Source organism: Dipodomys merriami, unplaced genomic scaffold (genome assembly GCF_024711535.1).
Source record: "Dipodomys merriami isolate MVZ:Mamm:240054 unplaced genomic scaffold, mDipMer1.0.p SCAF_1596, whole genome shotgun sequence".
In the NCBI taxonomy this organism is placed as follows: domain Eukaryota; kingdom Metazoa; phylum Chordata; class Mammalia; order Rodentia; family Heteromyidae; genus Dipodomys; species Dipodomys merriami.
In genome coordinates, this window is record NW_027202933.1 from 39,395 (window position 1) to 61,378 (window position 21,984).

At 43.7% G+C, this 21,984-nt stretch overlaps 1 long non-coding RNA gene across 2 annotated transcripts; it reads right to left on the minus strand.

Moving 5' to 3' along the window:
• Positions 1-10,524: 10,524 nt before the first annotated feature.
• On the minus strand, positions 10,525-21,503 carry LOC138827650 (uncharacterized). Of its 2 annotated transcripts, XR_011372160.1 has the most exons (4): positions 21,293-21,503; positions 19,211-19,322; positions 17,585-17,740; positions 10,525-11,994 (listed from the first exon to the last, which is right to left on the minus strand). It is a non-coding gene; the product is annotated as an uncharacterized lncRNA (long non-coding RNA). The 2 variants fall into 2 exon arrangements; XR_011372161.1 differs by lacking the exons at positions 19,211-19,322; positions 21,293-21,503 and adding an exon at positions 18,231-18,670.
• Positions 21,504-21,984: the final 481 nt, after the last annotated feature.

Sequence of the window (21,984 nt, forward strand, 5' to 3'; positions counted from 1 at the left end):
GAGCCACTGATGTCCAGCCTAAACTAAAAAACAAAAACAAGCAAAACACCACATACTCATTCTATTTTAGAATTAGATATTGATGATAGAAAGGTAGAAAAATTCAAGATCTGTGTCATTGTAAGGAGTTCATGTTAATGAACTGACTCTCACTTGGTTTGGAACAAAGAAAACATCCCTGCCCAGTCAGGATGAGAGAATGATGACCATGGAACATGTGATATGGAAGAGGAGCATAAGCCAGCCTTTATCATGAAAGATCACACTTAGACATTGATGGAAGCCGAATTCATATTACACAATCTCAATCTTAATCATGCTTGTCCTCTATTTCCATAGATAATAACAAAACCTTGCTTTATTATCCCGCACTCAATAAGGCCATCTAGGTTCCTATTTGAAGAGACTTTCATAGGTCTTTTGTTGTTGTTGTTGCCTGTAACTATGTATAAATATGAACCACATTTTACATAGAAAGACTTAGTTCAAAATGATGCAAAGCAGCAATGAGCAATTAGTGGAGCCAAAATTAGGATCTAGTTCTGATGAGCTCTCTATAGGATCTCACAATTTTGCCCTGGTAATTACTGCATTAGGAAACTCAACACTGCCCTCTAATGACAGAAAAGTCATTACAACCCAGAACTCCTGAATCACTAAGAGTAATTATCATCAGTGATTCAATTTTACTCTCCTTCCTTCTTTCCTTTGCTTCCCTAACTTCCTCTCCCTCATTCCCTTCTTCCCTTCTTTTGTCAGTAGTATGGCTTCAACTCAGGGCCTTATACTCTCCCTTAGTTTTTTTACTCAAGGCTGTCTCTCTACTACTTAAGCCACAGATCCACTACTGGCTTTATAGATTTTCCTACTTAGGCTGGCTTTGAATCACAATCCTCTAATCTCAGTCTCCTTAATACCTAGGATTTCAGGTTGAGCTCCTGGTTCAGAAATCTCATTAATTGGCCTTCTGGAAATTAACCACACTGTCTTTCCTTGTTACACATAAATTCAAGTGATTCTTTTCACACATCATGATCTGTGAAGACTAGTAAGAGAACTCCGAGTGTCACTTTTTCTTCTTTCTTAACTTCCCACTACTGAGAAATCCTTTCTAGCTAGCTTACCTTCTGATTACGTTGGGAATATATCTCACTTTAAATGAGCCTTAAAGTGAGATTCTTGTTTGACTGAAGTCTTGGATTACATAAAGTTAATTGTTTAGGAAAAAAGATTATCCAATATGGTGGCTTTGATAATTTGGAGATTTCTTCTGGCTGCTCATGGAGTATAGAGGTGAGCTGCCTGTGATAGAAGCCCTATGATTATTCTGTGTGGTTTGGTTTGGTTTTCATGCCAGTACTAGGGCTTGAACTCAAGGCCTGGGCACTGTCCCGGAGCTTTTTTCCTTAAGTCTAGCACTCTATCAGTTGAACCACAGCTCCACGTTCAGGACTTCTGCTGGTTAATTTGAGATTTCTCATAGCTTTTTCTCCTCAGTCTGACTTTGAACTTCTACCCTCAAATCTCTGCCTCCTGAATAGCTAGGATTACAGACATGAGCCACCAGCAACAGTCTTGGTTTAGTATACATTGGAACCATAGTCCAAAAAAGCTCTTCCTCCACATAATTCCTATTAATGAGCCCATAGCTTCCTATATGCTTTTGTATATATGTCTATGTTTCTCTCTCTATACATATACATATCTATATACATGTATATATGTATGTACATGTATATATGTGTGTATACATATATACACATATATATGTAGTATATATACACAATTAGCCAGTCTTGGGGCTTGAACTTTGGGCCTGGGTGCTATCTCTGAGCTTCTTTTACTGAAGGTGAGCCCTCTACCACTTGGCCACAGTGCCACTTCCAGTTTCTTAGTGGTTGATTGGAGATAAGTATCTCATGGGGACTTTTCTGCCCAGGCTAGCTTCAAATGGCTATCCTCAGATCTCAGCCTCCTCAGTAGCTAGGATGACAGGCATGAGTTACTGGCACCTGGCCTTACATGCTTCTTTATAGCTTCCCAATCATTTGACTTAAGTAAAATGACTCTTTAGACTGTAGAGGGACATTTCATTAAAAAATTTTGATCAAATATTAGCATCCTCACACTAGCTAATTCGGAATAGATGAGGACTCAGTAAAGATCAAATTTTTAACCCTTGTTAGCACATCTCAGGTCCCTCACCATTGTCTTGCTATCTCTTCCTTGAACACACACAAAGGGAGCACTGTCCATCTTCTCTTCTGTAGCTACTGTGTCAGCAGTGCATCACATCCTTCCTGAATTATCCCAGTAAAACCTCATTGGTGTTCTCCCAGGTCAAGCCTCCCCTTCAACAACTCCTTCCCTCACAGATACACACAGAGTTTGTACCACATCAGGGAAATGTATTCTGTGAAAATATAGTGCTACTGACTTGTATGTTGGCCCATTATACCTCCCTCAGAGATGCCTACCATTCCTACTGGAATCAAGACAAGATGGAAGATTGGAGAAAGGAGTTTATGGAAGGGATGGAGATGCCACATAATTGTAGGTCCTTTCCTACCACTGCCTGAGGAACACATCATACAAGGTTTCACTGGATCCATGCAAATTCTTTCTAATAAGACAAAGGGGAACTGCAGATGGACTTGGTCAGCTCCATAAATGTAAGACATATCTATTATATAGCTAAGTCCCAAAGTAGAGATTTCATGGATGATCTGTACAAAAAGATGCTATTTAAGAATGCAAGAGGAAGTGTTGTGTTGCAAAGTAAAACAGAAAATGATGCTCTTCCCTATAGATACACACTTGGAGATGTACTAGGCATGGTGCATATTGACAATTCAGAAAACTCCAGCAATAGAGGGGCTGGGAAGGTGGCTCAGTGGTAGAGCGCTTGCCTTGCATGCTCGAGGCCCTGGGTTCGATTCCTCAGCATCACATAAGCAAAAAGAAAAAAGCCGGAAGTGGCGCTGTGGCTCAAGTGGTAGAGGGCTAGCCTTGAGCTGAAGAGCTGAGGGACAGCACCCAGGCCCAGACTTCAGGCCCCCAAACCGGACCCACCCCCCCAAAAAAGAAAACTCCAGCAATAGAAAAAGAATGTCACTTTGCCTGACATGATTCTCAGCACTTCCTGAGAAACTGATCAAAGAACTGAATTTCCCCTTTTATCTCTTCATAGACTACTCCCCAGGGAGTTCACAACACCTGGATTTGGACAGACTGAGAGATGACACCAGAATGACAAGGGACCATTATCACTGCATTGACACCACCACTTGGATTTTGTCCCTATAGGACCTGTCCCCTTTCCTGCCAGGACTTCAGCTCTCTTGTAAACAGAATAAAAGGTCAGAATCATTGGACGTCCATGTAGCTTTCTTTGCCAGACTGGTTTTTGGGAGTTTGTGTTTCTGTCCATCCAGAAGAGAGAGTTACTATGGATGAAGTTGCCAACTCTGTTTAAATAACAGTTTTCTAATACAGCTTCATCCCACTTTATCTCTCAGAGCCAATCATGCCTTGCTCTCTTATGCCCTGTGAGCATTTTTTTAAAACCTGTGAGCATTTTTTAAAACATTGTTTTCACTTGCAAAGAAGACAGTTAATAATGGGATTGGCACTGTACTAACACAAGTCTTACTCCCACAGGAGAGAGGCTGCAAGACCATGCAAGTGGGTCAGAGATGGATGGGGCTCACTCACACGTTACTAGGCAACTGTGCAAATGGGATGGAAGTGATATTGATACATAGGACTATGCCTTGGAAGTTCACTTGCTTCAAATCTCCAAGGCTACACTTCTCCTTTGCAACAATAAATAAATTGAAAGTGTTGAGAGAACATTCTCCTGCTTTCCAAAACAATTCTGGGGCCAATGAAAACACAACCCATGTTTCTGAATGCTGAAGGCTGCATTTAGGTTTATTTACTCCCCCTCTTTCTCATTCAACATAGGAGTTATCAACCTCTCTATTTCTCAAGGTCTTGAATATCTCCAAGCCCTACCTTTGGGAATCACGAGCAAGCTTGAGGGATGGATGGAAGAAAAGAAGAAAATTAGAGGCATGGTAGAGGCAATTGGGGAAAAGAAGAAAATTAGAGGCATGGTAGAGGCAATTGGGGCTAAAAGGCCATTGAAGAATGGAGGTTGGAGTGAAGATAAGAATAAGAGAGAGTAAGAGAAAGACTGATGATGAAATATGCATATTTTAGAGGTAGAAAGATGGGATGAAGACTCATTTTTCCACCAATGTTTACTGCTGTTAGTTTGAAGAGACATTGGGGAGTTGTGGCAAATCTGCCTCTCTCTCTGTCCCTTTGTTTCCTAATATGGTAGCTACTTAAGAGGAGATTTTTCTCTTAGGTAGCTTTGTGTCTGAGCTTCCCTCCATATTCCTTCATGAAGGAGTTAGGCCTCCCTGGCTAGGTAAAGGATAACAGCAAGGACCAGCTCCAATAGGGGAGAGAGATGATTCAACAAGATGCCTGAGGAGAAGGACCCAGCAAGATGATGCATGCAAATCTCACAATGCAGTAATGACTCAGTAGAGACAGAGAAACCAAGGAGACTCCCTACAGCACTCCCTATACCCTATCTAACCCTATACCCACCAACTGGACCAGGCCATGCCTCAGAGGGAGAAGCTAAGACCCTATACATAAGGGACAGGTACAGGCAGGATGGAGATGCGATAAGGCTCCCGGATCCATTCTTTTGTTGTTGTTGTTGTTGGTCATGGGGCTTGAACTCTGGGCCTGAGCACTGTCCCTCAGCTCTTCAGCTCAAGGCTAGTGCTCTACCACTTGAGCTACAGCACCACTTCTGGTTTTCTAGTGGTGCAATGGAGATAAGAGTTTCTCCGACTTTCGTGCCCAGCCTGGCTTTGAACCTGGATCCTTAGATTTCAGCCTCCTGAGTAAGTATAAAATTACAGGTGTGATCCACCAGTGCCTGCCTCAAATTATATTTTAGCAGGATTTCCTTATGATATTATGATATTATTTAGTTCTCATAATCACTGGATATTACAGTCTCCTAGTTTTATAACTTTGCCTTGGAGATGTTGTGTCTCAAAGATGTTAAAATTCTCAAGGTCTCACCCTGACAAAGTCACTGCTATAGTTTGGGTATTGAATGTGCTAAGGATTTCATCTCTAAAACACCAGTACTGGAGATATTAGGGGCCCTTTAAGAGTTGAGTCTTTATGGGCAGGTCTTCAGGTCAAGAGCTTCCTGCTCCCCTATTCTGCCTGTCATCTGAGCATCTTCTCTGACACATGTTCCTATCAGGATATGCAATCTTTGCCAGAGGCTCAAAGCAAGAGACTACTTGACCTTGGACTAGAACCCACAAACTGTGGGTAGCTAAGGGAACTTTTCAGTTATAAGCTAATTGCTTCAAGTATGTTACTGTAGTAAAGCAAAGCTGACCAATACAACCATGGCGATAAAACACACTCCCCTTCTTTTTGTTTGTTATTAGTCATGAACTTGAACTCAGAACCTGGAGTCTGTCCCAGAGCTCTTTTGCTCAAGGCCAGCTCTCTACCACTTTGAGCCATAGGTCCACTTCTCTGGTGGTTTGCTGGAAATAGAGTCTCATGGATTTTTGCTGCCTGAGCTGGCTTCAAATAGTGATTCTCAGATCTCAGCCTTGTGAGTAGCTAGGATTACAGAATGAGCCATTGGCTCCCAGTTCTTTTTCAAGCCAGAGCTTTAGACTAAGTTTTGTTTCCAACTCAAAGGAATCCTCTACACCTGCATCTTGTCACTCTTAGCAATCTGTCCTCCAGCTAAATAAAGGATTGTGAGGAGAAGAAACTTGTGATTCACGTCAGAGTTCACCAGAAAACCATGAAGAATGGAAAATAGAGGATTAGAGACAAGGTTATAAATACTAACCTTTACCTTGCTCATGTAATTGTAACCCCTCTGTACGGTATTTTCACAATAAAAAAAAAAGAAATAGAAATACTAACCTTGTATTTCCCTACTTACTACTTTTTGCCTCCACAGCAATTTTTCTTTGTAAGTTTAGATGTAATTTGATAGCACTGTATCTTGACTCTTAATGATTGATCATTGATTTTTTTTAAAAAAAGTCAAATGGACATCCCAGAGTTGTCAGAAGAGCTGAGGCTCTGTATTGAGTTGTAAAGGAGAATCTGTGACTCTGCTTGCCTTTGGTATTAAAGTAGGCAATCCTGCCATCTAGTGGACTTTGAATCAACTTCAGTTGAAAGTCTTCTGCAATTTAGGAGATTCTATTTTAAATAACAAGGGAAGCCTGGAGTTGCAGTTCATCTCTATAATCCTAGCTACTCAGGGGGCTAATCTCTGAGGATCATGGTTCAAAGCTTGCCTGGGCAGGAAGTCCTGAGACTCTTTATTTGTAAAGAAGAACAAGGAAAGTGGAAGCAGGGATGTAGCTCAAAGTAGTAGAGGGATACCCTGAAAAAAAATGGCTCAGGGACTATGCCCAGGCCCTGAATTCAAACCCCACGATCGACAAAACAAACAAAAAAGCCCCCAAAATGTAGGAATGGCCTTGTGGGAAAAATATCACTTCTTTCATGTTTCAGCTCTACAAGGAGGAGTAAATGTGAACCTGGCACCCTTGCTTGCCACTGGAAACTTTGCCCATAATTACTAACACTCATGTTCGCTGGGCCCCTAAAATAAACACCAAAACAAAGATTATGTTTATCTTTCCTACAGACATTCCTAGTAACCAGAAAGAGTTTGCACATTACTAGTAGCAATCAGAAAATATTTGCTGAATAAACGTATGTGCTTAGGATAAGTAAATAAAAGAGATGGGAACAGGAGAGATTGCCAATGTCTCAAAGGGAAGAAAGTAAGTTTTGAAATTTTTGCTTTCTCAAACAGAGCAAACCTAGTCCCTGCAATTGCTGGGTGAACAGGGAGAAAAGAGCTTTATAAAGCAGCACTATCACTCACACCAAAAGCCCTGGGCTCACCAAAAGTCCCTGTCTCAGGTCTCCCAAGAGTCAGTTGTTGCCTATCTCTGACCAGCAGAGGGCAGTGCATGCTCGCTCAAGCCAGGGCTGAGTTCAGTCTGTACAATGTCATCTGACAGACTTTGTGTGCTCTTATTCCTTGGAGATGTGCTTATAACTGGGGAACAAGATTGCTTTCTAAGTATTGTATGGAAAACAAGTTGTGTTCTTGTTCTTTCGTTAAACAGTGATGCTGAGAATTGGGCTCAGTTCAATAGGGCTGACACTGACATAACACCCTGTATTGGGAAGTCAGTTTACAAATGACTTTCAGATTGGCAAAATCATCTGTACATAGAAGGTACCAGAGGCTTCAAATAGAAAATGGAGACTAGAGTCTCAGGTGCCCAGCTAGAACTTTCTTCTAGGTCCTTAGGCCTCTCTCCCAACAACACATGTACATTTTTTTTTCTTTTTTCTTTCTTTTTTTTTTTTTTTTGCTTATGTGGTGCTGAGGAATCAAACCCAGGGCCTCAGGCATGCGCTCTACCACTGAGCCACCTTCCCAGCCCTCACATGTACGTTTCTTTGGCTGTAGATCTTTCTAGTCGTGTCTTGGCTCATTTTAGGGTCTTTGGAGTCAGGGTGGGTGAAGACCACCCCTCAGCCCCCACCCCTGCCTTTCTGTTGAAGGGTTGGTCACTTGCTTTGGAATTTAAATGTAGTCAATCTGAAATCATTTATATTATTTCCAAACCAAACAACAAAATGGGTAAGTTGTGTGAGGTTTGATTTTCACAAATATTTTTTTTGGAGGGGGGGTTGGTTCCAGTCGTGGGCCTGAACTCTGGGCCTCAGCACTGTCCCTCAGCTCTTCAGCTCAAGGCTAGTGCTCTACAACTTGAGCCACAGTGCCACTTCTGGCTTTCTTTTTCTTTTTTTTTCTTTTTTTCCCCCTGCTTATGTGGTGCTGAGGAATTGAACCCAGGGCCTCATGCATGCAAGCAAGCACTCTACCACTGAGCCACCTTCCCAGACGGTTTCACAAATATATTTTTAGTGATTTTGGTGGTGGTGGTGTGGGGCTTGAACTTGAGGCCATGATGCTGTCCCTGAGCTCTTTAGCTCAAGGTTAATGCTCAACTACTTTAAGCCACAGCTCAACTCCCAGGTATTTGGTCATTAACTAGAGAAAAGACTCTCATGCAAGTTCCTACCAAGGCAAGATTCCATGAGCCATCAGACTCCAGTGAAGGAATACTTGTTTTTTTGTTGTTGTTGTTGTTATTTGTTTCTTTTTGTCTGCATGTACTTCCATTTACGGTAGCACCACTCACAATAAAGATAGGGAATCAATCAAGTGTACATCATTGGACCAATAAAAAGAGAGCATATACATTCAGTGGAATGTTATTCAGCCTTAAGTAAAAAATAAATAAATAAATAAAATAAAATCAGGTTCACGCCTGTAATCCTATCAATTCAGGAAGCTGAGATCTGAAGATCAAAGTTCAAAGTCAGCCTGGGAAGAAATGTCCATGAGATTCTTTTCTCCAATTAACCTCCAGAAAACCAGAAGCAGATCTATGGTTCAAAATGGTAGAGTGATAGTGAGACAGTGCCCTAGACCCATGTTCAAACAAATAAAAAGAAAACAATTTCAACAATATAAATTGCACAGTAGAACACTAAGCTTCAAGAAATAATGCAAAGCCGGGTGCTGGTAGCTCACACCTATAACCCTAGCTACTTAGGAGGCTGAGATCTGAGGATCACGGTTCAAAGCCAGCCAGGCAGGAAAGCCCTTGAGACTCTTATCTCCAATAAACTACTATAAAACAAGAAGTGGCATTGTAGTTCAAGCAGTAGAGTGCTTGCCATGAGCTGAAGAGTGCAAGGACAGTGACCAGGCTCAGAGTTCAAGCCCCACAACTGACAATAAAAGAAGAAAAAAAAAGAAATAATGCAGGTACAGAAACACCAATATCAGACACACCCTTTTATATTTGAAGATTAAGAAATGTAGCTTTAGAGCAGACAGAAAAACCATAGGACACTGCTGAAGCATTGCTCATAGTCCTCCTTCAGTGAAGGGCAGAGCCTGAGGCTCCCGTGCCTTTTCTGATCCTGTCTCTTACCACTAAGCGCAGGCTTCCTCGCTGCAGCCATACTGGCATTTGTACTGTTCTGCAGCAGCCCAGGATAACCTGTGCCAGGCTGGGGGCCACTGTTATTCTACTGCCTGGAATGCTCTTCCCCAGACACCCAGCTGCTCATCCCCCATCCTCCCCCACTCCCACCCACCAAAGAGATCTACTCTATGAAACCCTGCTCAAAAATACAACCTTGTGCACATGCATGCACACACACACATGGGTGCAGACACATACAGAATATTCCCACCACTCATCCTTTCTGCCTTACATCATCCTTCTGATGTATTCTCTTTATTACTTATGTAAATCTGGGTAAAGTCTTTCTCCATGCTTGAGTGTAAACTCACAAGGAGAGATATTTTTGTGCTGTTCTCAGCATTGTGTCAGTCTTCAGCATGATGTCTCTCACCCTGTGGTCACTCAGCAAATGTCCATTGAATGAAGGCCTACCCATTCCCTTACACACTTATTTGACAAGTGTCCTGTTGCACATGGTCAAAGCTCTTTCCCACTGCTTTCTTATGACTCCCTTCCACAGCCCTTCTCACCCTTGCCTTGTGGTCTCCTCACCTGTGTTTCCATGCCCTTTGCCTGAAGCCTTGTGCACCTCAATCTCACACATGGAGATGGTGTGCACACACCAGCTCAATGGCTCCTCCTCTGGGAAGCTTTTCCATCCCACACTGGCTCCTCCCTCTTCAGTTCTTCCAAGTCTTTCCTCCAGCCCTGGTCCCATCCTGCTGGTTAGAAGCCTATGTAATGATCTGTGTGATATTCTAGCTAAGCTGTGGGAGCCTCATTCTCTGGGGCAACTTTTGGTCCTATCTCCTTCACCTACTGAGCCAAATGTACTCCAACTGTTCCACAAAGGTTTAGGAGTGTTCTAGCATGCGTGTGCATCAGACTATCCATTGAAAAGTCAAAGGTAGACCTGAGTTTTGGACAGTGAGCTCACCTTGCCCCTTAAGACAAGACTGGCATGGAATCATAAAATGACTTGCCTCCTGCTTGGCATACTGCCCCTCTCCCCCATCTCCACAATACAACTCAACACTGAAATCACAGCAGCGAAGAGGCACACTCTCTACTGCACTAGGACTACAAGACACTAGCCTCTTAAGCCAAACCCACAGATGTGAATTGAAGCCCACTCCCTCACTCTGAGCCTCAACTGCAGCTTTTGGGGCAGCAAGGCCTTGTCTCCTGGAAGTCTCTGCCTCACTCTGAGGAGATCATTTGACACATCTAGCTCTGCATTGAGAGCTGAACTTGAAGGAAGAAAAGAGCACATTTTCCTTCCTAATTCCCTCTCGACGTGCACATCAGGTTGGGTTTTAAGGAGGCTGATTCCCAGAGGAATTCCTGACCAGCCATCTGCTTGTGTGCTTCTGAGACATCTTGGTAAAGAGAGACGGAAGCTGTTAATCAATCATGCAAAGGGAGCTGCTTGCTCTTTCACTAGGAAATGGGAGTGCACATGTCCTTGAGTGTGCACATGTTCTGATATTCTAAGGGTCTTGATACACTTGCACTATACATGTCCTTCTCTCCCTGTCCATTCTGCACAGCAGACTAACACCACCTTCCTTCCACACCCATTTTAATGTGTCACTGACACAGCTGTCCTTCAGATAAGTACACAAATACCTTTCATAACAACAGAGAAACAAACCTGTGCCACAAGAGATTAGCAAAGTCAAGTGCACTGCCTGATGCTGGAGGCTATGTAATCGTAACTATCCTAGAAGCTACCTGGATTGCAGTGACAGCCAGTCTAGGAAGACTCCATCATCAATTAACTAGAAAAATGCAGACCTGGAGGTGTGACTCAAGTGGTAGAGCACCAGGCATGAACATGCAAATTGAAAGAAGGAGAGAAAGAAAAAGAAAGACTGAGACAGAGAGATGAAAGACAGAGAAATGGAAAGAGTTAGAGACAGATTCAAGAACAGGAAGAGAGAGAGAGAGGTAAGAGAAGAGGGAGATGAGAGGAAGAAGATGAGGGGAAGGAAAAGTAGACTAAGAGACGGTATGAGGTAGAAGAAGAGGAGGGAAGAGATAGTAGAGAGGGGGAAAGACGGGGAAAGGTGAAAGAGGAAAGTGATGGAAAAGGAAGCAGAGAGAGAATTAAGAAAAAAAGCACAGAGATAAAGACTTGGTACGAGCAAACACTCACAAACATATACACACAACAAAGAAACAAAAGGAAAAAAATAAAAGGCATGGAAACATCATGGAATTTAACAGTACTTCCCTCCCCACATACCCTCTTCACTGAACACTGGACCACGAGGAATTCAGGATTCCTCAGCTCCCTTCATGACCTTCCACCTCTCAGTTCTCCTTCAGCATTAGTGTCAACCCTGTCATTCACCAGGTGCCTATCCTTTACCCTCTTTAGCCCTCACTGCTTCTATCACCAGAATCCCACCTCATTCTTTGAGGGGAGATCTGCTCCCCAAATAACCCTGAACTGCACTTGTCCACCAGGAGACCCAGTCCTCCTCTTGCTACAAATCTCATCAGTTAGCTCTGCAGGCTCAGCCTCCTAACCCCAATGTATACAGAGCAAAGTCCAGCTGTGCCCAACTCCTCCCCATCACACACTTGTCACCCAAGACAGCATCAGCCTTCAGCACTTCCTCTGTGTGGAAATCTAATAGCCCTGGATGAACCAACGCAAATAAGACAGTGGTGGAGAGTCACATCCAATCTTACTGAATCTCCACTCATGTCCAGAAGTAGTCATCCCAGGCAGGGTCCATCCTCAGACCAAGTTCACAGAGGCCTGGTCCATCCACAGGCACCACTATACCTCCGTGTTCTCTCAGGTCTCCTGCTCCTTCAGAGGTTTCTCCAGCTCTCACTGAAAGGAAGAGAACATATTTTAATTAATATACTTTGTGGTTCCAAAAATAGGCTCTACATGTTCACAGTGGTCTCATATGTGAAACTCAGCACTCACAACACTCTGTTTACCTGAGGAGAAAAATTGGGCTAACAGAGGAAGTTGCAATTACGACTTCAGGGTGTATTCATTAGGGTCTTTCAAATATGTGTTTTATCTTTTACCAATGTGAGCAAATAAATGAGAAATCGGGTTCTCCTGGATGATGGCTTTATGTTGGGATAGTGATGAGTAAAGGATTATAGAGAAAACACACACAGAAGAAACTGCATTGAAATGGAGGAAAGTGGGGCAGAAACCACTGTCATGGTACATGGAGACAGGTCTCATTTCTTTCCCAATGAAGACTTGCCCTTATGCTCCAACCCAGCCAGTGTAACTGGTGTGCTCAGGAGTTGGACCCAGTCATCTAGAGGCCACAGTAGGAGGAGCAGAGTCCAGGATGCCTCCTGACCCTCAGATCAATGGGCTTCAGCTCAAATGTAAATACAACAAATAAGTATATAAACATACAGGAAACCTACATGAAAGGTAAGGTGATTACCTGCTGTAGCATTTGGAACAAAACCACCTCAAGGACAAAGGTGAATGGTTGTCAGGTGAAGTCACCATGTGATCAAGCTGCAACCCCTACCACCTCTGAAGGTAAAGACACCTTCAGGCTACTTTTCCATTTTCCTTTCAGCCTGGGAAGGCCAGCTCAGTGTCAGATGTACTTTGACCAGAAGCTCGGCTGCAGAATCCTGTAGCACCAGGCACTTGGCCTGAGTGTGCTACACGGGGACTATGCCAGGCATGCTGGGCTCATAGCACTAGTCATGCCTCCTGAAATGAGTGAACTAGTGTGTAAAGGACTGGTAAATAGTCACAAGAATCAAGTCTGTGTGAGAGCTTGGAGGACTACTACTCTTCCATGTAGCCTAGCGGACCATTGCCAAGGCCACTGGGCACATGGGAGGATGCTGCTACTGCTACCTTGGCAACCATGTGGTAACCATGAGGACATCGACCAGAGACAGGGAGAGAAGGGGAGAGACAGACCGACAGACAGACACAGAGACAGAGAGACAGAGACAGAGACAGACAGATACAGAGCAATAGAGAGAATGGGTTGATCAGGCAGTTTGAATCTCTTGGCAAGTATAAATTTTACAGACATGACAAAATTTCATGAAACCAAAAAACAAAATTAAGAGCTAATCCCCAAATAATGTACCTATAAAAGCTTGTTTTTTAAAAGATGGTTTGACTGTAGCCCAGGCTTGCCTTGAACTCAAGAGCCTTCTGCATTTGCCTTCTAAATACTGGGATTACAGGTTTGCACTACCAGTCCATCATAAAAAGATCATCTTCCATCCTGAGGCTATCCAGGTGTACATCAAGGGTTGCACCTCTTAGAACATGCTCTTGTGACAGGAAATTCCAAAGGATTTCATAGCTCTGGGTCAGATGCTACTATAACTCAGGAAATGACTAAGGTCTTAGGAGCTCTGATTGAGGAACCAGGGTCAATGACCAAATAGTAGAGCAAAAGATCCTACTACCACCCCTGTTACTCAGGAAAGCATGAGTGTTTTTGGATTTCTATGTCAAGAACCATAGAAAAAGGCCAAATACATTTACATCACTGGCAATCACAGGAGATTGTTTACAAACAGAATGAATTACTCAGTAAGTCATCCTATCAAGGGTAATAGGTTTCTTGGTAGTTACAAATATGGAAAAGGAAAAAAAACTGGAAGAATATTTGGGGTGAGATTGCAGTTGGAGGTGTCAGTGTGAACTCATGATTTTGAGTATATATAGATGGATATATATACATAGATTGGTGTACAAATCAGAAGTTGAGACACTCAGGAGGCTAAGAGCTTGAACACTGAAGTTTGAGACTAGTCCAGGCAGGAAAGTTTATTAGATTTCACCTCCAAACTAACCAGCAAAAAGCAGGGCTTAAAGGGGGGCTCAATTACTAGGACCCAAGCAAAGCAAGCAAGAGGTTCTGAGTTTACATTTCTTTACTACTAAAAGAAATTAATATAAATTTAAATGTGTATATGTGTAAATATACATGTATGGGCTTGTATATATCAATGCACACCCATATACATGAATACATGTATTTTGTATATTCGTTTTATGTATTTTCCAGTTCTCTTCTCCAAAAGGGCCTAGGAACAATAACATCTCAAAAGCAAAGAACATACCTAATACTCAGATGTTGGTTTCTAAATGCCATCCAGCCACAGCTCCTGGATAATAGTTGATTCAAAGACTAGAGCATGGAAGGTACTAAATAAACATTGATCTTGTGTATGAGTGAAGAACAAAAGCACTAATGAGGGCTTAGGGGTAGAGTGCTTGCCTAGCATCCATGAAGCCCTGGGTTCTGCAGTGCCACATAAAGAGAAAAAGCTGGAAGTGGCACTGTGGCTCAAGAGGTAAAGTGCTAGCCTTAAGCAAATAAGCTCAGGGACAGTGCCCAGGCCCTGAGTTCAAGCCCCAGGATTGGCAAAAAAATAAAATTAAAATAAAATAAAAGCACTAATAAAGTCTGTTAGAAGGGGCTCGCACTGGCCAAGTCTGGAACCATCAAAACCATGACAGGAGTGGAATTACAACCCAATGCATTCAATAGGAATCCCTTAGCAAGTTCAAACATGAATAAATATGTAAATACATAAGCAAACTGTCAATGATGTGAGGAATGGGATATTTCCACAGCCTTATGTGTTTTCCCACACATCACTGAGTTACAAAGGGAGAGGAGAATTTTTTCAGTAGAAAAACTGGCAAATTTGGCCATCTTCAAGTGATCAAAATTACCTACTACACTCCCAAGACAAACTGATGTCTCCAGCCACCTGGTGGGATGCAGTGGGAGGCACACAGTGTCACTTCACGATAGTCCTGCAAGACCCAAGTCAAATCATGATAAAACTTCAGACAAGACTAAGTGGAAGTGGCATATAATCTTGAAAACATTCAATAAAAATCTTGAAAAATTTTCAAGATTGAAGAAGACTGCAGAGCCAGAACCAGAGCAGGCAATCTTGACTTCTGGATAGGATCTTTTCACTATCAAAACTATATCATGAGCCAGGCATCGGTGGCTTACGCCTGTAATCCTAGCTACTCAGAAAGCTGAAATCTAAGAATCATCATTCAAAGTCAGCCCAGGCAGGAAAGTCCATGAGACTCTTACTTCAAATATCCCTCAGAAAACCAGAAATGGAGCTGTGCCTCAAACTGGTAAAGCTCCAGCCTTGAGCTAAATGCTCAGGGACCTTTTACTGGTCCTAATTCAAGCACCAGAAAGGAACCAAAAAAAAAAAAAAAAGAAACCAACACTCAGACACTATGGATGGAACTGGAGGACACTCAATTTCATGAGAAACACCAATATCACACACACCCTTTCATATTTGAAGACTAAGAAATGTGGCTTTAGAGTAGACAGGAGAACCACAGGACAATGTTGAAGCATGGTGGGTCACCACTCTGCTCACAGCTTCCTTTGGTGTAGTGCAGAGCCTGTGCTGCCAAGAGGCTCCTGTGCCTTCTCTGATCCTGTCTCTCCCCACTGAGCCCAGGCTTCCTTGCTGCAACCACACTGGCATTTGCACTGTGCCAGCTGGGGGCCACTGCTATTCCAACTGCCTAGAATGCTTTTCCCCACACCCAGCTGCTCAGTCCCCTATACTTCCCCAAAACCCCCTTGCCAAAGAGGTCTACTCTGATACTCAAAAATACAACTTTGTGCACATGTACACACAACACACATCTGCAAACACACAAAAACACAGATTATTTCCAACACTCATCCTGATTCTTTCTGCCTTAATCTTCCTTTTCATATATACTATGTACTACTTTTGTAAGTTTGAGTATTCTCATTCTCCATGCTGAGTGTACTTCCTCAGTGAAGTACACTAATCTAATGCCCTGCTGAATGAATATCACAGTGGTGGAGGTTCATATCCAATCTTACTAAATTTCTGCTCATGTCCGCTTGTACTCATCTCCATCCACATGTTCCTATATTTTCATGTTTTCTTAAGTCTCTTACTCATTAAAAGTTTCTCCACCTCTAGTTGATAGAAAGGAAATTATTGTAATTCCTACATTTTTTGGTTCAAAAAATGGGCTCTGGAGGTTTATAGTGTGGCAATATTTGAAATTAAGCTTCCTACACACCATGTGCCCTAGGAAAATAATCAGGCCCTACTCTTCTTCCATGAGACCTAGAGGCTTCCCCTGGGAACTTCCAGGGAAAAGGAAGCACCATGCCCAAAGCCTGGTGCTCTGGGGAAGGGGGTGTCAACTGGAAGCATCTTTGGCGACTCAAAGGGTCTCTCCTAAGAATCTGACATCTCTCAGTGCTGAAACCCTTGTACTGTGGAAACGTAATTCTCTACCTCTCCATTCTCCACATGCAGCCCAACCCAACACCCTTTCCTTTCCCAAAATTTTATGAGTTGTCCCTCATACAAGTACACAAATTCCTTTTGTAATAACAGAGAAACCAATCTGTGCTGTACCAGATTCACAAAGTCTAGGTGCTGGAGGCTCACCTGTATAATCCTAACTACTGTACACACTGACACTGAGAAGACTGTAGATAAAGCCAGCCTGAGCAGACTCCATGTCCAACTCAGTAGAAAATCAGGCCTAGAAGAGTGACTCCACTGGTAAAACATCAGCCAGAAACACGCCCACACTCAAGAGAGAAAAAGGGAAAGAGGGGGCCTGAGGGGGAGAAGGAAAACAGACAGAGAGAAAAACAGAGGGACATGCATACATACCTAAACACAGAGAGACAAAGAGACAAATTCAAGAGAAAGGATTGAATGAGAAGGAATGAGATAGGGAGAAGAGAATGATTAGAGGGAGGAGAAGAGGAGAAGAATGAGGGTGTAAGAAAGGAGAGATTAGAGACAGTAGAGGGGAGGAGGGCCCAAGGAAAGGCCACAGAGGGAAAAGGAGACTGAGAAAGAGAAAAGAACAGAGTTCAAGCCAGCACATTCCCAAATGCATGCACACAACCAACAAAAAGACAATTAAAAAGCATTGAGAAATCATGGAAATTAATAGTACTTCCCTCCCCACCCACCCTCTCCACTGTACATTGTTCCATGAGGAGTTCAGCATTCCTTACATTCCTCCTCAGCTCTCTTTCAGCATCAGTATCAACCCTGTCTTAAACCAGTTATGCATCCTTTGCCTATTTGGACCCTTATTGCTTCTCTCGCCACAAATCCATCTCATTGTTTGAGAATAGCATTGCTCCTCAAATACCCCTGAGCAGTACCACTGACCCACCAGGAGCCCCAGCCCTCCTCTTGCTGCTATTCTCATCAGTCTACTCTGCAGGTTCAGCCGCCTGACCCAGTGTACACAGAGAAACGGCCAGATTTGCCCAACTCCTCCCCATCATACACTTGTCACCCAAAGGCAGCATGAATCCTCAACACTGCCTCTATGTGCAATTCTAATGCCCTGGGTGAACCAATACAAATATTCTAGTGTGAAGGCTCATATCTAATCTTACCGAATTTTTGTTCTTGTGGGAAGGCAGTCATCCCAGGCAGGGTCCATCCACGGGTGTGGTCCATATACAACCAAAGTCCATCCAGGCTATGTCCTTCCACAGATCCCAGTTTATCTCAATGATTCCTCAGGTCTCCTGTTCCTTGACCACCTCTAGCTGAACGGAAGGGAATATCTTTTAATTCATACACTTTGTGATTCCAAAAATGGCCTCTTGATGTTCAAATATTTAAAACTTGGCTCTGATAGCATTGTTGATTCCCCAAGGAGAAAAATTGGGCTCTGCTATTCTTCCATGAGGCCTAAAGTCTTTACCGGGAAACGGAAGCACCATGCCCAAGCTGGGTGCTTTGGGAAAGGGGGCCTCTCTGGGGACTCATAGAGTCTCTACTAAGAATCTGACACCTCTCAGCGCAATTGTACAGCACATATGTCGTCCTTCCCTGTCCATTTACACAAACCCATCACCCCCTTCCTTCCACAACCAATTGTAAGGTGACTCTACACAGCTATCCCTCACATAAATACACAAATGCCCTTTCAAAATAGAGAAAGCAACCTTTGCCACATCAGATTAACAAAGTCAATTGCATTCCCTGATGCTGTAAGCTCTTGTCTGTATTCCTACCTATCTCCCAAGATGATACCTTGAAGATTGCATTTACAGCAAGTCTGGGAAGACTCCATCTTCAAGTAAATAGAGAAATGCAAGCCTGGAAGTATAACTCAAGCAGGAGAGAACCAGACATATCCATGACAACTGAGAGAGAGAAAAAAGAGAAAGACAGAGAGGGAGAAAGGGAAAGAAGGAAAAAGGGAGAAGTGTAGAGAGAGAGGAAGAGTGAGGGAGGTGGAGGGAGAGAGAGACAGATTCAAGAGCAGGAAGAGAGGGAAAGGGAATGGTAGAGGGTAGTAGTGGAACAGCAAGAAGAGGAACAGGAGAAGTAGAATAGGAGTAGCTATGGGAGGAATGAAAACAAAGGAAGAGAAATGGTGGGCGGCAGCAGGGAGAAGGTGAGAAAAGTGGAGAGAGAACAGAGAAGGCAAAGGAAACAGCATAAGAAAAAAAGCACTGAGGTGTAGCAGCACACACTCACAAACACATACAAACAACAGACAAAAGGAAAAAAAAAAGAATAGTGATCAAGAAGTCTTACAAATCAACAGTTAATTCCTTCCCACCCACTTTCTTCACTGAAAAATGGCCCATGTGGAATTCAGGATTCCTCAGCTCCCTTCTTAATTTGCCTCCTGTCATTTCTCCTTTACATTTAGTGTCCACCCTGTCATTTACTTTGTACCCATCTTTTCCCTCTTGTAGCCCTTATTGGGACTCTCACCAGAATCCCTTTTTGTTCTTTCAGGGGAGATCTGCTCCCAAATAGCTCTGAGCTGGACCACTGATCCTACCTACTGCAGAAAATCTCATCAGTCTGCTCTGCAGGCTTAGCCTCCTGACATCAGTGCACATATAGCAAAAGTCAGGTGTGCTCAAATCCTCCCTATAACACACTTGTCACCCAAGGGCAGACAGCATCAGCCTGAATCAAATCCTCTCTGTGGAAATCTCATGGCCCTGACTAAACCAACACAAATAGCCCAGTGGTAGAGGTCATATCAACCTTACCAAATTTTTGCTACTGTCCAGATGCAGTCATCCCAGGCAGGGTCCATCCAGTGGCACCACTGTATCTCCATACTTTCTCAGGAATGCTGCTCCTTCACAGGTTTCTCTACCTCTACGATCAAGGAAGGAATATTATTCTACTTCATATTTTTAGCCAGTCTAAACAGTGGCTCTGGTTGGTCAGACTGTTCTCTTATTTGAAACTCAGCCAACCCAGCCTTCTGGTTCCCCTTAGAGAAAATGGGGACTCATGGGAGGAGTTGCCATTCAAAACAACCTGTCTTAGTAATAGGGTCTCTTTGATTGTGAGCAAATAAACAACTCTGAAAGAAGAGATGCTTGGATGAAGGTTTTATGTTGGGATAATGATGAGATTTAGAGAGAAATTACACAAGCAGGAAAGTGCATTTAAATGGAGGAAAGTAAGGGCAGAAACCATTGATAGTGCATTGGGTGAATGGAGACAGGTACCTCTCCATTCGCAGTGAAGATTTGCCTTTGTACTCCAACCCAGCCAGTGTAAGTAGTGTGCTCAGTAGTTGTACCCAGTCACCTAGAGACTGCGGAAGGAGAAACAGAGTCCAGGATGCTTCCTGCCCCTGAGATCCATGGATTCCTATACCACGAAGCTCAAGGGCCTCACTTTAAACCTAAATAAATAAACTAGCAATTGGGGACACAAGCAACCTACGTGAAAGGTGAGATGACCTGAAGCGTTTGGGACAAAAACACCTTAGTGTTCAGAGGACCAAGGGAAAAGGTTGTTCAATAAAGTGACAATACTATTAAGTAAGGGATCGATGTGTAAATGCCCAGCTCAGAAAGTACAGCAGATTGAGGCCACCTTTCAACTTATCTTTCAGCATTGGAAAGCCTTGGTGATGTCAGCTGTCCTTTCTCCGAAAGGAATCCCTGCCGGAGAATCCCCTAGCAGCCGTCACACAACCTGGCCATGCTGGACTGAGACCTCCACAGTGTGAACTTCCTGCATGACTCCTTTCCCACCTGCAGCTCTTCAATTCCACATCTCTCTGCTTTAGTTAGACTCACCCCGAAGATCTGAGTCTGGTGGCTTTCAACTGTGCTGTTTCAGAGTTCTGCACTGCTTTCTCTGGGACAGCTTTGCTCTCAATCTGTGAACATTACTTTGGGGCCTTCACACAGCAGCAAAGTCTGCGAAAAATGGTGACTATCCTGTTAGCCACCCTCCTCCAGCCCTGTCTAATGTTCCACCTGAGGTCTATGGCCTCCCCCTGAGGATGACCAGAGGGAAGACCATTTTCCACTGAGTGGAAACTGTCTAGTGTACCCGACCAGCTAAAAGAATCTGGGCCACAAATGAAGCTGGAACTGGAGCTCTGCAGGGTGTAGAGCAGAAGGACAGGCAGACTGGCACTTTGGGTTCTCTTCAGAGGTAACTGAAAATTTGAGGACAAGCTGAAGGTGTTACATCCTGCAGAATAGGTGGCTCTTTTTTTGTGGAGGAAGAGGGCTGGTGGGATTGTCCTCAGGAGGTGTGCATGGTGGACTAGCCAAAAGCATCATTTTTGATTCCACACTTCTGGTATTCTCCTTTATGTTTTCATGGATGAGCAGGTAGGTGCCATGGCTTCATTGAATGCTCTGTTCTTTCTTTTTAATACCAGCTACCGTGTACACCATGTTGCAAATGACTGTGACAATAACGGGGTCCAGCTTGCTGGGCAGTTGCTCATCAGGAAGCAGGCCAAATCCCACACTTAGGGCCAGCCATGGGTGCTCCATTATCTCCTCAATAGCAGGCCTCAGATTGAAGCCCACAGTCAGCAGTTTAGGAAGGAGATCACGTCCCATTGTAGTTGGTAAAGGGGACCGGTGTACCTGGCCTCTAGGATTTGTTTCCATATCTGTCATCTTATTCTCCTCAAATGGCAACTTTCCCGTTGTCATCATATACAAAAGCACAGCTAAGTCCCCAAATGTCCACCTTGTACCCACTGAACATGTTTTGTAGGATCATTTCAGAGGGGTGGAATAGTAAGGCTCCACAAACCCCCTTTAGCAACTGTCCTGGGGTCACCCTGAAACGCCAAAATCACTGACCTTAACATTGCCATTGGTGTTGAACAGGACGTTGTTGGCCGTCAGGTCTAGGAGTACAATTCAGTTCTCTTGAAGGTAGTGAATGGCACTCGTGATCTGTTTGAACAACCTCTTGGCTTCATACTGGAATAGGCGTATGCAAGGGGATTTATTGACTCCACCCCAAGAGATGGCCCTGAGTGGCCAGCTCAGTGACAAGGAGTCTTCATCCTCCATCACCTGGAATAATTGGATGATGTGTGGGTGACGTACACTTTTCACAATGGTTACTTCATTTTCTTTTTTCTGTTTGGTCTGATCGTGGGGACTGAACTCTGGGCCTGGGCACCGTCCCTCAGCTCTTCAGCTCAAGGCTAGCACTCTACCACTTGAGCCACAGGGCCACTTCTGGCTTTTTTCTTATGTGGTGCTGAGGAATCGAACCCAGAGCCCCAGGCATGCAAGGCAAACGCTCTACCACTGAGCCAACTTCCCACCTGCTACCTCGTTTTCCATCTCATGACTTTTCAGATCTTTCCTTGGGAGAACTTTGACTGCCACTGTGGTGTCAGTGAGGCAGTGATGGGCCAGCTTCTCATAGACACAGCTGCAGTAACCGATAATCTTTGTCAAGTTGTACTGTGCAATGACAGTGATCTCCCCCTCCCTGGGGGAGGAACTAAAGTTGTACATTAACACCTTGTCCCTGGGAT